General features: G+C 47.7%; 1 protein-coding gene across 3 annotated transcripts in view; it reads left to right on the plus strand.

Moving 5' to 3' along the window:
• The first annotated feature begins 318 nt into the window (after nucleotides 1–318).
• The window catches only part of LOC138262284 (NXPE family member 4-like), a 505,255-nt gene continuing 490,190 nt past the window's right edge, over nucleotides 319–15,383 (plus strand). Inside the window, exon 1 of one of the 3 annotated variants that reach the window (XM_069212184.1) lies at nucleotides 319–427. The gene's annotated coding sequence lies outside the window, so the exon portion shown is untranslated. The remainder of the gene's footprint in view (nucleotides 428–15,383) is intronic. The other 2 variants (XM_069212182.1, XM_069212183.1) reach the window with 2 other exon arrangements.

Genomic DNA, 15,383 nt, shown 5'->3' on the forward strand with positions numbered 1-15,383 from the left:
CAGAAGGAAGTAGGTACTCTGGTACAGGGCGCCGGTACTTCTATTTTATCCATTTCAAGCAGTACTCCTGGTGCCCTTCTGTACTCTTTGTGTTGGGGGGGCTCTATTTGAAAGGGGGGCGGGCAGGGAGTACCAGAGGTTTAGAGCCTTGTTCATGAAAGGTACTTCTGTTTCCTCCACACTGGTGGTGTGCAGTGCACAGCGCTCTGAGAGATTCTAGTGCCTCGAAGCCCAGCAGGCCTGGCACTGCTGAGTGTGGGTGTGAGCAGGTCACGTGTCACTATAAATAGCCTCTGTGACAAGTGGCTGGTTGTGTGAGAGACGGAGCACGAGGCGGGGCTGGGCCGGTGAAGCGCTGCCTGGAGCCTGGGCAGAGCAGAGAGCGCTGGAGCCTTCTAGGCGCTGAAAGAGTGTGTCCTGTGCACAGGTGAGGGCCGGCGGCGCAACAAGGTGGGGGGCTGAGATTGTGGGCGCACTGGAAGTGGGGGGCAATCAGTCAAGGACATGGGAGGCACAGAGTGTGTGTCCCCACACTGCACCGGTGAGGAGGGGACTGCACAACAGTATGTTCAGAGGAGGCACAGTGTGTGTGTGTGTGTGTGTGTCCACACTGCACCGGAGAGGAGGGGGCTGCACAACACTATGTTCAGAGGAGGCACAGTGTGTGTGTGTGTGTGTGTTTGTCCACACTGCACCGGTGAGGAGGGGGCTGCACAACAGTATGTTCAGAGGAGGCACAGTGTGTGTGTGTGTGTGTGTCCACACTGCTCCGGTGAGGAGAGGGCTGCACAACACTATGTTCAGAGGAGGCACAGTGTGTGTGTGTGTGTGTGTGTGTGTGTGTTTGTCCACACTGCACCGGAGAGGAGGGGGCTGCACAACACTATGTTCAGAGGAGGCACAGTGTGTGTGTGTGTGTGTGTTTGTCCACACTGCACCGGTGAGGAGGGGGCTGCACAACAGTATGTTCAGAGGAGGCACAGTGTGTGTGTGTGTGTGTGTGTGTGTGTCCACACTGCTCCGGTGAGGAGAGGGCTGCACAACACTATGTTCAGAGGAGGCACAGTGTGTGTGTGTGTGTGTTTGTCCACACTGCACCGGTGAGGAGGGGGCTGCACAACAGTATGTTCAGAGGAGGCACAGTGTGTGTGTGTGTGTGTGTGTCCACACTGCTCCGGTGAGGAGGGGGCTGCACAACAGTATGTTCAGAGGAGGCACAGTGTGGGGAGGGGGGCCTCTCTGTCTGCACTGCACATGGGTGGGGGGCACAGTGTGTGTGTCTGTATCTTCGGAGCAGGATGGGGAGGCTGCACCACAACAGCACAACAATCTCAGCTGTGCGGAGTTGAGAAGTCTGGAGCGTACTGGAAGTAAAGTAACTACCGGGGTGTGTAAGGGCGCAGGTTGTGTGTTTTGTGTCTGTAGGTAAGTAAGGAGAGAGTGTGTATGGGCGCCGCTTGTGTGTTTTGTGTCTGCAGATAAGTAAGGATGGGGTGTGTAATGGCGCAGGTTGCGTGTTTTGTGTCTGTTGCTAAGGAGAGGGTGTGTAAGGGTGCAAGTTGTGTGTTTTTTTCTGTAGCTAAGTAAGGATGGGGTGTGTAAGGGCACAGGTTATGTGTTTTGTGTTTGTAGGTAAGTTAGGATGGGGTGTGTAATGGCGCAGGTTGTGTGTTTTGTGTGGTAGGTAAGGATGGGGTGTGTAAGGGCGCAGGTTGTGTGTTTTGTGTCTGTAGATAAGTAAGGATGGGGTCTGTAAGGACGCAAGTTAGATGTTTTGTGTCTGTAGATAAGGCTGAGGGTGTGTAAGGTCCCAGGTTGTGTGTTTGTGTCTGTAGGTAAGGAGAAGGGTGTGTAAGGGGGCAGGTTGTGTTTTTTGTGTCTGTAGATAAGTAAGGATGGAGTGCGTAAGGGCGCAGGTTGTGTGTTTTATGTCCATAGCTAAAGAGAAAGTGTGTAAGGGCACAGGTTGTGGGTTTTGTATCTGTAGCTAAGGAAAGGATGAAGGATGTTTAAGGGCGCAGGATGTGTGTTTTGTGTCTGTAGGTAAGGAGAGGGGTGTGTAAGGGAACAGGTTGTATGTTTTGTGCCTGTAGCTAAGGAGAGGGTGTGTAAGGGCACAGGTTGTGTGTTTTGTGTCTGTAGGTAAGGATAGGGTGTGTAAGGGTGCAGGTTGTGTGTTTTGTGTCTGTAGGTAAGGATGGGTTCTGTAGGGGTGCTGGTTGTGTGTTTTGTGTCTGTAGGTAAGGAGAGGGGTGTGTAAGGTAACAGGTTGTGTGCTTTGTGCCTGTAGCTAAGGAGAGGGTGTGTAAGGGTGCAGGTTCTGTGTTTTGTGTCTGTAGGTAAGGATGGGGTGTGTGAGGGCGCAGGTGGTGTGTTTGCGTCTGTAGGTAAGTAAGGAGAGGGTGTGAAAGGATGCAGATTGTGTGTTTTGTGTCTGAAGGTAAATCGAGGGTGTGTAAGTGTGCAGGTTGTGTATTTTGTGTCTGTAGGTAAGGATGAGGTGTGTAAGGGCGCAGGTTGTGTGTTTTGTGTCTGTAGGTAAGGATGAGGTGTGTAAGGGCGCAGGTTGTGTGTTTTGTGTCTGTAGGTAAGGAGAGGGGTGTGTAAGGGTGCAGGGTATGTGTTTTGTGTCTGTAGATAATTAAGGATGGGGTGCCTAGGGCGCAGGTTGAGTGTTTTGTGTCTTTAGGTAAGGACGGGTGTGTAAGGGCGTATGTTGTGTGTTTTGTGTCTGTAGATAAGGTTGAGGAGTGTGTAAGGGCTCAGGTTGTGAGTTTTGGGTCTTTAGATAAGTAAGGAAAGGGTGTATAAGGGCGCAGGTTGTGTGTTTTGTGTCTGAAGGTAAGTAGAGGGTGTATAAGGGCCCTGGTTGTGTATTTTGTGCCTGTAGGTAAGGATGGGGTGTGTAAGGGTGCAGGTTGTGTGATTTGTGTCTGTAGGTAAGGAGAGGGGTGTGTAAGGGTGCAGGTTGTGTGTTTTGTGTCTGTAGATAAGTAAGGATGGGGTATGTAGGGCGCAGGTTGTGTGTTTTGTGTCTTTAGGTAGGGACAGGTGTGTAAGTGCGCAGGTTGTTTGTTTTGTGTCTGTAGATAAAGTGAGAGGTGTGTAAGGGCGCAGGTTGTGTGTTTTGTGTCTGTAGGTAAGTAAGGAGAGGGTGTGTAAGGGCACACGTTGTGTGTTTTGTGTCTGTAGCTAAGGAGAGGGTTTGTGAGGGCGCAGGTTGTGTGGTTTGTGTCTGTAGGTAAGGATGAGGTGTGTAAGGGCGCAGGTTGTGTGTTTTGTGTCTGTAGGTAAGGAGAGGGGTGTGTAAGGGTGCAGGGTGTGAGTTTTGTGTCTGTAAATAATTCAGGATGGGGTGTGTAGGGCGCAGGTTAAGTGTTTTGTGTCTTTTAGGTAAGGACAGGTGTATAAGGGCGTAGTTTGTGTGTTTTGTGTCTGTAGATAAGGTGAGGGGTGTGTAAGGGTTCAGGTTGTGTGTTTTGTGTCTATAGAATAGTAAGGATGGGATGTGTAAGGGTGCATGGAGTGTGTTTTGTGTCTGTTGGTAAGGATGGGGTGTGTAAAGGCGCAGGTTGTGTGTTTTGTGTCTTTAGATAAGTAAGGAAAGGGTGTATAAGGGCGCTGGTTATGTATTTTGTGCCTGTAGGTAAGGGTGGGATGTGTAAGGGTGCAGGTTGTGTGATTGTGTCTGTAGGTAAGGAGAGGGGTGTGTAAGAGTGCAGGTTGTGTGTTTTGTGTCTGTAGATAAGTAAGGATGGGGTGTGTAGGGCGCAGGTTGTGTGTTTTGTGTCTTTAGGTAGGGACGGGTGTGTAAGGGCGCAGGTTGTTTGTTTTGTGTCTGTAGATAAGGTGAGGGGTGTATAAGGGCGCAGGTTGTGTGTTTTGTGTCTGTAGGTAAGTAAGTAGTGGGTGTGTAAGGGTGCAGGTTGTGTGTTTTGTGTCTGAAGGTAAGTAGAAGGTGTGTAAAGGCGCAGTTTGTGTTTTTGTGTCTGTAGGTAGGGATGGAGTGTGTAAGGGAGAAGGTTGTGTTTTATGTCCATAGCTAAGGAGAAGGTGTGTGAGGGCACAGGTTGTGTGTTTTGTGTCCGTAGCTAAGGAGAGGGTGTGTAAGGGCGCAGGTTTTGTGTTCTGTGTCTGTAGATAAGGATGGGGTGTCTATGGGCGCATGTTGTGGGTTTTGTGTCTGAAGGTAAGGAGAGGGGTGTGTAAGGGCGCAGGTTGTTTGTTTTGTGTCTGTAGATAAGTAAGGATGGGGTGTGTAAGGGCACAGGTTGTGTGTTTTGTGTCTGTAGCTAAGGAGAGGGTGTGTAAGGGCGCAGGTTGTGTGTTTTGTGTCTGTAGATGAGTAAGGACAGGGTGTGTAAGGGCACAGGTTGTGTGTTTTCTGTGGTAGGTAAGGATGGGGTGTGTAAGGGCGCAGGATGTGTGTTTTTGTGTCTGCAGCTAAGTAAGAATGGGGTGTGTAGGGGTGCAGGTTGTGTTTTGTGTCTGTAGGTAACGATGGGGTGTGTAAGGAGGCAGGTTAGATGTTTTGTGTCTGTAGATACGGATGAGGGTCTGTAAGATTCCAGGTTGTGTGTTTGTGTCTATAGGTAAGGATGGGGTTGTTAAGGGCACAGGTTGTGTGTTTTGTGTCTGTAGGTAAAGAGAGGGGTGTGTAAGGGCGGAGGTTGTGTGTTTTGTGTCTGTAGATAAGTAAGGATCGCGTGTGTAAGGGCGCAGGTTGTGTGTTTTGTGTCTGTAGATAAGTGAGGATGGGGTGCGTAAGGGTGCTTGTTCCATGTTTTGTGTGTCTGTAGATAACTAAGGATGGGGTGTTTAAGGGTGCTTGTTCCATGTTTTGTGTGTTTTGTGTAAGGATGGGGTGTGAACATGCGCAAGTTGTGTGTTTTGTGTCTGTGTATAAGTTGGGAGAGGGTGTGTAAGGTCGTAGGTTGCGTGTTTTGTGTTTGTTGCTAGAGAGAGAGTGTGTAAGGGCGCAGGTTGTGTGTTTTGTATCTGTAGCTAAGGAGAGGGTTTGTAAGGGTGCATGTTGTGTGTTTTGTTTCTGTAGATAAGTAAGGATGGGATGTGTAAGGGCGCAGGTTGTGTGTTTTGTGTGGTATGTAAGAATAGGGTGTGTAAGGGCGCTGATTGTGTGTTTTGTGTCCGTATATAAGTAAGGAGAGGGTGTGTAAGGGCGCAGGTTGTGTGTTTTGTGTCTGTTGATAAGTAAGGATGTGGTGTGTGTTTTGCGTCTGTAGGTAAGGATGGGGTGTGTAAGGGCGCTGATTGTGTGTTTTGTGTCCGTATATAAGTAAGGAGAGGGTGTGTAAGGGCGCAAGTTGTGTGTTTTGTGTCCGAAAGTAAGTAGAGGGTGTGGAAGGGTGCAGGTTTTGTATTTTGTGTCTCTAGGTAAGGATGGGGTGTGTAAGGGCCCAGGCTGTGTGTTTTGAGTCTGTAGGTAAGGAGAGGGGTGTGTAAGTGTGCAGATTGTGTGTTTTCTGACTGTAGATAAGTAAGGATGGGATGTGTATGACACAGGTTATGTGCTTTGTGTCTTTACGTAAGGACGGGTTTGTAAGGGCACATGTTGTGTGTTTTGTATCTGTAGATAAGGTGAGGGTGTGTACAGGCGCAGGTTGTGTGTATTGTGTCTATAGATTAGTAAGGATGGGGAGTGTAGGTGTGCAGGTTGTGTGTGTTGTGTCTGTAGGTAAGTAAGGAGAGAGTGTGTAAGGGCGCAGGTTGCGTGTTTTGTGTCTCTACATAATTAAGGATAGGGTGTGTAAGGGCGTAAGGATGGGGTGTGTAAGGGCAAAGGTTGTGTGTTTTGTGTCTGTAGTTAAGGATGGGGTGTGTAAGGGCGCAGCTTGTGTGTTTTGTGTCTGTACGTAAGGATGGGCTGTCTAAGGGTGCAGGTTGTGTGTTTTTTGTCTGTAGGTAAGGATGTCGTGTGTAAGGGCGCAAGTTGTGTGTTTTCTGTCTTTAGATAAGTAAGGACGGGTTGTGTAAGGGTGCAGGTTGTGTATTTTGTGTTTCTAGCTAAGTAGAGGGTGTGTAAGGTCACAGGTTGTGTGTTTTGTGTCTGTTTAATAAGTAAGGATGGGATGTGTAAGAGAGCAGGTTGTGTGTTTTGTGTCTGCAAATAAGTAAGGAGAGGGTGTGTAAGGGTGTACTTTGTGTGCTTTGTGTCCATAGCTAAGGAGAGGGTGTGTGGGGGTGCATGTTCTGTGTTTTGTGTCTGTAGGTAAGGATCGGGTGTGTAAGGGCGCAGTTTGTGTTTTTTGTGTCTGTATATATGTAAGGATGGTGTTAGAAATGGGGTCTTTGGTTGGCAGTCAGGGTACCCCATATCCAAGCAAGGACCCTCACTCTAGTCAGGGTAAAGGAGAATCACCCGCGGTTAACACCCGCTCACCCCCTTTGTAGCTTGGCACAAGCAGGCAGGCTTAACTTCAGAGTCTAGGTGTAAAGTATTTTTACCAACACACACAGTAACTTAGTGAAATCACTACAAAATGACAAAACACAGGTTTAGAAAAATAGGAAATATTTATCTAAACAAAACAAGACCAAAACAACAAAAATCCAACATACACAAGTCAAGTTATTAACTTTAAAAGCAAAAGAGTCTTAAATCCTTTAGTAACCAGTAAAAACACTGTTAGCGTTGAAAGGTACCCGGGTAACATCAGAATAACACGCACGGGTGAGTGTGCATCGAAAAACGTTAGCGATGCGTCGATTTCTCACCCACAAGCGAGACTGTGCGTCGTTTCTCCTTCGCCGGTCGGCGTGCATCGGTTTTCTTCTCAGCAGGAGAGCGATGCGTCGATCCGGGCAAGCAGTCGGTCCGCGCAGGCATTGCGGCGTTTTTCCACGCCCAGCAAGGTTTGCTTCAAAACTCCTGCTGCACGGTATCAGCAAAGCCGCGCTATGTGGGTTGCGACGTTATCAGCCTCCGTCAGCGGGTATTGCGCATCGTTTCTTCAGCTACGTGCGGCGATTTTCCTGCTGCTATGCCGGTGGAGCATCGATTTCTGCAGCGAAGCCAGTGGCGTACAGTTTTTCAGACACGTCTCGGAGGGTGCGTCAATATTTTTCCCGCACAGCGGTCTGTGTGTGGATTTTCAGTCTTGGTCTGCCAACTTCACCTTCCAAGGCCCCAGGAACTGGATAGGGCACCACTTGGCAGGGCAGGAGTCTCAACAGAGAGTCCAGGTGCTGGCAGGAGAAGTCTTTGATGGCCCTGAGACTTCAACAACAGGAGGCAAGCTCAGGACAAGCCCTTGGAGGTTTCTTCACAAGCAGGAATGCACAACAAATTCCAGTCTTTGTCCCCTTTCACAAGCAGAAGCAGCAACTACAGGATAGCTCCACAAAGCACAATCACAGACAGGGCAGCACTTCTCCTCAGCTCAGCTCTTCAGCTCTTCTCCTAGGCAGAGTTTTGTCTTGATTTCCAGAAGTGATCTAAAGTCTGTGTTTTTAAGTGCCCTTCTTATACCCATTTTGGCCTTTGAAGTAGGCTTACTTCAAAGGAAAGTCTCTCTTGTTTGTGAGATCCTGCCTTGCCCAGGCCAGGCCCCAGACACACACCAGGGGGTTGGAGACTGCATTGTGTGAGGGCAGGCACAGCCCTTTCAGGTGTAAGTGACCACTCCTCCCCTCCATACCAGCACAGATGCTCATTAGGCTATGCAGGCTACCCCCCCAGCGCCCTTTGTGTCACTGTCTAGAGAGAGGTGCAAACAGCCCAACTGTCAAACTGACCCAAATAGGGAATCAACAAACAGGCAGAGTCGCATAATGGTTTAAGCAAGAAAATGTTCACTCTCTAAAAGTGGCATTTTCAAACAAACAATCTTAAAACCAACTTTACTAAAAGATGTATTTTTAAATTTTGAGCTCAGAGACACCAAACTCCAGATGTCTATCTGCTCCCAAAGGGAATCTACATTTTAATCATTTTTAAAGGTAGACCCCATGTTAACCTATGAGAGAGACAGGCCTTGCAACAGTGAAAAACGAATTTGGCAGTATTTCACTGTCGGGACATATAAAACACATTAGTATATGTCCTACCTTAAACATACACTGCACCCTGCCCATGGGGCTACCTAGGGCTTACCTTAGGGATGTCTTACATGTAAGAAAAGGGAAGGTTTAGGCCTGGCAAGTGGGTACACTTGCCAAGTCGAATTGGAAGTAAATATTTGCACACACAGACACTGCAGTGGCAGGTCTGAGCCAGGTTTACAGGGCTACTAATGTGGGTGGCACAGCCAGTGCTGCAGGTCCACTAGTAGCATTTGATTTACAGGCCCTGGCACCTCTAGTGCACTGTACTAGGGACTTACCAGTAAATCAAATATGCCAGTCATGGAAAGCCAATTACATACACATTTTATATAGGAACACTTGCACTTTAGCACTGGATAGCAGTGGTAAAGTGCCCAGAGTAACAAAAACAGCAAAAACAGAATCCAGCACATACCAACAACCTGGGAAACAGGGGCAAAAAGTTGGGGGAGACCACGCCAAGGATGAAAAGTCTAAAGATAGGGTGTGTAAGTGCGCACGTTGTGTGTTTTGTGTCTGGATGTAAGGATGGGGTGTGTAAGAGTGCAGGTTGTGTGTTTTGTGTGTGTAGATAAGTAAGGATGGGATGTGTAAGGGCACAGGTTGCTTGTCTGCGTCTCTAGCTAAGTAAGGATGGAGTGTGTAAGGGTACAGGTTGTGTGTTTTGTGTCTGTAGCTAAGTAAGGATGGAAAGTGTAAGGGCGCAGGTTGTGTGTTTTGTGTCTGTAGGTAAGGGGAGGGTGTGTGAGGGTGCAGGTTGTGTGTTTTGTGCCTGTAGGTAAGGATGGGGTGTCTAAGGGCACAGGTTGTGTGAATTGTGTCTGTAGGTAAGGATGGGTGTGTAAGGGGGCAAATTGTGTGTTTTGTGACCTGTAGATAAGTAAGGGTGAGCTGTGTAAGGGCGTAAGGATGGGGTGTTTAAGGGTGCAGGTTGTGTGTTTTGTTTCTGCAGATAAGTAAGGATGGGTGTGTAAGGGTGCTGGTTGTGTGTTTTGTGTCTGTAGGTAAGGATTGGGTGTGTAAGGGCGCAGGTTGTGTATTTTGTGTCTGTAGATAAGTAAGGATAGGGTGTGTAAGGGAGCAGGTTGTGTGTTTTGTGTTTATAGCTAAGGAGAGGGTGTGTAAGGGCACAGGTTGTGTGTTTTGTGTCTGTAGGTATGGATGGGTGTGTAATGTCGCAGGTTATGTGTTTTGTGTCTGTTGGTAAGGACGGGTGTGTAAGGGCATAGGTTGTGTATTTTGTGTCTATAGCTAAGTAAGGATGGGGTGTGTAAGGGAGCAGGTTGTGTGTCTTGTGTCGGTAGATATGGACGGGTGTGTAAGGGCGCAGGTTGTGTGTTTTGTGTCTGTAGGTAAGGATGGGATGTGTTTGGGTGCAGGTTGTGTTTTGTGAATGTAGGTAAGGAGACGGTGTGTAAGGGTGCAGGTTGTGTGTTTTGTGTCTGTAGGTAAGGATGGGGTGTGTACGGGCGCAGGTTGTGTGTTGCGCGACTGTACATAAGGACGGGTGTGTAAGGGCGCAGGTTGTGTGTTTTGTGTCTTTAGGTAAGGACGAGTGTGTAAGGGAGCAGGTTGTGTGTTTTGTGTCTGTAGATCAGTAAGGATGTGGTGTGTAAGGGCACAGGTTTTGTGTTTTGTGTCTGTAGGTAAGGACAGGTGTGTAAGGGCGCAGGTTGTGTGTTGTGTGTCTGTAGATAAGGAAAGGGTGTGTAAGGGGTTAGGTTGTGTGTTGTGTGTCTGTAGGTAAGGACGGATGTGTAAGGGCGCAGGTTGCGTGTTTTGTGTCTGTAAGTTTCACACTATGACACTATTTGCCTGGTGTTGGCAGAGCTTGTGTGATGATATAAGTCAGAGAGTGGGAAGTCTAGAGGTGAACCAGCCTCTGAGACCTCCAGCCAGGCTCGAGCCTGATCCATGGCTCTGGCTGAGCTTGAGGTCCTTTTGGAAGCTCGATCTCATGACAGGCTGGAGTTTGATGTGTCTGTAGGTAAGGACGGGTGTGTAATGCTGCAGGTTATGTGTTTTGTGTCTGTAGGTAACGATGGAGTGGGTTAGCGCGCAGGTTGTATTCTGTGTCTGTAGATAAGTAAGGATGGGGTGTGTAAGGGAGCAGGTTGTGTGTTTTGTGTCTGTAGGTAAGGACGGGTGTGTAAGGGTACAGGTTGTGTATTTTGTGTCTGTAGATAAGGATTGGGTGTGTAAGGGCGCATGTTGTGTGTTTTGTGTCTGTAGGTAAGGACAGGTGTGTAATGTTGCAGGTTATGTGTTTTGTGTCTGTCGGCAACAATGGAGTGGGTTAGCGTGCAGGTTGTGTATTCTGTGTCTGTAGATAAGTAAGGATGGGGTGTGTAAGGGAGCATGTTGTGTGTTTTGTGTCTGTAGGTAAGGATGGGTGTGTAAGGGCACAGGTTGTGTATTTTGTGTCTGTAGATAAGGATGGGGTGTGTAAGGGTGCAGGTTGTGTGTTTTGTGTCTGTACCTAAGGAGAGGGTGTGTAAGGGTGCAGGTTGTGTGTTTTGTGTCTGTAGGTATGGACGGGTGTGTAATGTCGCAGGTTATGTGTTTTGTGTCTGTAGGTAAGGGTGGGGTGTGTAAGGGTGCAGGTTGTGTATTTTGATGTCTGTTGGTAATGATGGGGTGTGTAAGGGCATAGGTTGTGTATTTTGTGTCTGTAGATAATTAAGGCCACACACACAAACACACACGTTACCATCCTTTTGAGGACTATGTGGGAATACCTGCCTTGTGGGGACTACCCTTTCCTATTGTTTTTAAAATATTCTAAGAACAGAAAAATATTAAGAAAAAATTCATGATTCAGGATCCTGCTTCAAATTTGCAAATATGTGTTGTTATTTAATCATGCACACACAACCATATTTATGGGGACTTGAACATGTGCTACCATCCTTGTGAGGACCTACTCTATTATTACCATTTGTGACTGAATGCACGCAAAGGCGCATGGCTAAGTGTTTATTTTGCCAGCAATATGCACAAATAATGTCATAATCTAGCCATATATGAATTGCTGCACATGTTATAGAGGTACCCAAAAGATGTATTATGCAAGTAATGTGTCAGAAAATATCATATAATGATTAGAGAAAGGCACTTAAAACTGCACTTAACCCATTGGTTAGTGTTCAAAATCTTAGGAGATAAGAGAAATTAAATTAACAGTTGGAATCAAGCAATATGGTCAAGGAAACCCCACAGGTTGATTTGTTGTTTGCATTTCTGTCAAAGTAGAAATTATACCACATCTCCCTTGGAATGCTGGTAATGGTAATGTCTGCATAGGGATGTTGTGTGAAGATGCCCAGAGAGATTGTATGTAGTCACTGCATTGGGATGTTGTGTGATGATGACCACAGAGGTGGTATGTGACTCTGGTGTTAGTAATTGTCTCTACAGAGATGAAGTCTACAGCCATGACAAAAGTACCCAGAGAGGTACAGTGGGAAGATAATTAAATCCCTGTCCACACAGAGATAGTGTTTGATTATAGGAGTGTTCAGGTCCTTACAGAAATAGTGTGAGGTAATGATGTCCAAGACCCCACCAAGATAGTGTTTAACTATCGGGATGTTCAAGTACCCACAGAGATAGTGTGTGGAGAAGCTGGTGTATAAGTCGCCGCCAAAATAGTGTGTAACAACAATGCTTGAGTCCCCATATTGAGAGAGTAAAGAAAATGATGATGGTGGTAATTATAGGAATGTTAAGTCCCCACAGCGGGGTGTGTGAAGGTATTAATTTCTAAGTCCCCATACAGATAGTAAGTTATTACAGTGATGTTCATGTTTCCACAGCGAATGAATGTGGTTATTGGGATGTTCAAACCCCCAGGGCGATAATGTGTGCAGATAATCGTGTTCAAGTACATACTCATGTAGTGTGGAAAGACAAGGTTCAAGTGTCTGCACAGTGTGTGTGAAGAGAACGAAGATCAAGTCCCATGAAGATGTTTTTTTTTATAGTAATATCCATGTCCCACAGCGAAAGTGTTAGGAATGTTCAATTCACCACGGGGATAGTGTTTGAAGATAATGATGATAATCAAGACCCTTTGAGGTAGTGGGGGTTATTGGGATTTCCAAATCATCACAAAGTTAGTAAGTAGAGATAATCTTGTTCCCACTGAAATAGTGTATAACGACAATGTTCAAGTCTCCACACAGATAGAGCGTGAAGATATGGATTTTCAAGGTCAGACAGAGATAGTGTGTGATTATAGGAACATTCATGTGCCTTCAGCGATGGTGTGTAAAGGTAAGCATGTTCAAGTCCTCACAATGATGGCACATGACTAATGTGCTGTTAAAGTCCCCACAAAGATAGCGTGTAATTACTGGGATGTTCAAGGCCCCACACAGATAGTGTGTGAAGATGATTTTGTTTAAATCCCCACTGAAATAGTGTGCAAAGACAATGCTTGAGTCCCCACAGAGAGTGTGAAGATAATGATGATCAAGCCCAAACAGAGACTGTGTGCAATTTTAGGAATGTTTAAGTCCCCACAGAGGTGGTGTGTGAATATATTCATGTTCAACTCCCCACAAATATAGTGTTTTATTACAGCAATGTTCATGTCTCCACAGAGATAGTATGTGGTTATTGGGAAGTTCAAGTCCCCAGGGCGATAATGTATGAAGATAATCTTGTTCAAGTCCCCACTGACATAGTGTAAAAAGACAATGTTCAAGTCTCCACACCGTGTAGGAAGATAATGATGTTAAAGTCCCACAAGGATGGTGTGTTATTATAGCAATGTCCGTGGCCCCACTGAGAAAGTGTGAGTTTATAGGAATGTTCAAGTCACCTAAGAGATAATATGTGTAGTATGTGAAGATAATCATGATGACTAAGACTCATTGGGATAGTGTGGGGTTATTGCGATGTTCAAATTCTCACAAAGTTATTATATAAAGGCAATCTTGTTGTAGCTGTAGGAAAGTACCCTCTTTTTGGCATGGTTACCTACGCTTTTTTGTCTGCTGTCAGTATGCCTTGACTTTTTTCACTGGGATCCTGCTAAACAGGATCCCAGTGACTGTGCTCTCTCCCACTAAAGGTGATTGCCTAGGACTTTGCACACCAAATTGGCACACTGGTGCCCCCTTGTAAATCACCAGTATATAATAATTAGGTACCCAGCGCATTGGGACACCAAGGGTTCCCCATGGACTGCAGCATGAATTGTGCCACTCTTAGGACACCATGCAAAATGTGTCTGCAGGCCTGCCATTTCAACCTCCGTGAAAAGGTGCATGCACCCTTTCACCACAGGTCACTGCACCAGGACACTGTAAGTCACCCCTATGTTAGGCCCTCCTAGCCCAAAGGGCAGTGTGCAGGTGCCTGTTTGTGAAGGCACCCCTGTATGAGCAGAAGTACCCCTACAAACTCCAGCACCATTACACTTGACTTCGTAAGTGCAGGGAAGCCATTTTACCCGTGTAATGTACACATGTCACTACCTGTCCCCAGCTACATAATGGTAACTCCGAACCAGGGCATGTTTGGTATCAAACATGTTGGAATCATATCCCAATACTGTTGCCAGTATTGATTATATGATTCCATGCACTCTGTGGGCTCCTTAGAGGACCCCCAGCATTGCTACCACCAGTCTTCTGCGGTTTCCGGGCAGCCTGCTCTGCTGCCACCCCTCAGACAGGTTTCTCCCCTCCTGCTGATTCACCAGCTTAGGCAGAGGAAGGCAGAACAAAGGCTTTCCTGTGGGAAAGGATGGTAACACCCTTTCCTTTGGAAATAGGTGTTACATGGCTTGGGAGGGGTAGCCTCCCCAACTCACTGGTATGCTTTAAAGGGCACATTTGGTGCCCTCCCTGCATAAACCAGTTTGCACCACTACGGGGACTACTGGTCTCTGCCCTGGCGTGAAACTGGACAATGGAAAGGGAAGTTACCACTCCCCTGCCCATCACCACCCTAGGGGTGGTGCTCAGAGCTCATCCAGGTGGCCACTTGATTCTGCCATCTTGAATCCATGGTGTTAAGAGGCCCCTGGGAGCATCTGAGTGGCCTGGTCAGGTAGGCAATGTCACAGCCCCCTCCTGATAGGTGGTCACCCTGCTAGGTGAACAATCCCCCTTCCTAGGCTATTTAAGGTCTCCCTTTTGGATGGGCCATCAGATTCGATATGCCCGATTCCAGCAGGACTCCCCTGCATCTTTTACTTCATCTTCTGGCCTCTGGGACTACAACTGGACCCTCCAGGAACAGACAATCTGCAACTTCATCGACGACTCCGCTCTGCAACATTGCTTCTCTGGCTCCTTCCAGCAACTGCAACATTTCCCAGCTCTGCATCCTCTGAGGGTGGCGAGTCTTCAGCCTGCACAAGAAGTAAGAAGGAATCACCCTTGAAGTGAAGGAGTCAGTCCCCTGCATCTGCAGGCACCAACTGCACTGATGACTGGCTGTGTGGATCTGCTATCCTCCGGAAATGTATGGATCCTGCATCACAGGTGGTGAGCTGGAGTGGTCCCCTTGGTCCTCTCTATCAACTGTCGAACCTGGGAGACAGTAAGCCCTTGCCTGTCTTTGCAGGACAGTACCACTGTGCATCCCGACTCTTGCAGCTATCATGGCTTGTTTGCTCCTCCTCCAAGGGATCCTCAGGCTCCAGGTAGCCCCGGCCCCCAGCATTCCTTCCTGCAAAGCACAGTCTCATGTCTGCTGCTCCAGCGCCGTGGGACTCCTCTTCATGTGTGCTGTGTGGGCCTCACAGCGACTGCTGTGCCTGCTGCCAGTGGGTTGCTTGTGGGGGCTGCCTCCTCTTCCTGTGACTGCCCCAACTGCTGAGGGTCACCTCGGACACTCCTCCTTGGGTCGAGTCCCCTGGATCTTTCTGGTCCTCTTCAGCCTTTCAAAACTTCTTCTCCGTCTCTTGCATTTGCCAAGGCCTGTTGGTGGCTTTCCAGCACCACTGACCGACTGCATCTTGACCGCCGACGCAAAACACCACTTGCATCACTTCTGGGGCTCCACTTCATCTCCTGTGCTACACTGCTGGCCTTCTTCATCCCCCGTCGACCTGGTCCTGCATCCACAGAAGGGTAGGTAGTGGCTCCTGCCACAACAGGACACTCCAACACAAACTGCACTTGGTCCCATTTCTTTGCAGGTCCTCTTCTGTCAGGATCCACCTGTGGGTTCTTCCAGTCTTGGTTGGGAGATGCATAATCCTTTTCCCAATTCATACTTTTGGGTTTGGGGAAGACCAGCTACTTACCTCTGCTCTCCTGGTCACTGGGGGCACTCTGGTACTCACCTCTGGGGGTTCCTAG

The sequence above is a fragment of the Pleurodeles waltl genome, chromosome 10, assembly GCF_031143425.1.
Source record: "Pleurodeles waltl isolate 20211129_DDA chromosome 10, aPleWal1.hap1.20221129, whole genome shotgun sequence".
In the NCBI taxonomy this organism is placed as follows: Eukaryota; Metazoa; Chordata; class Amphibia; order Caudata; family Salamandridae; genus Pleurodeles; species Pleurodeles waltl.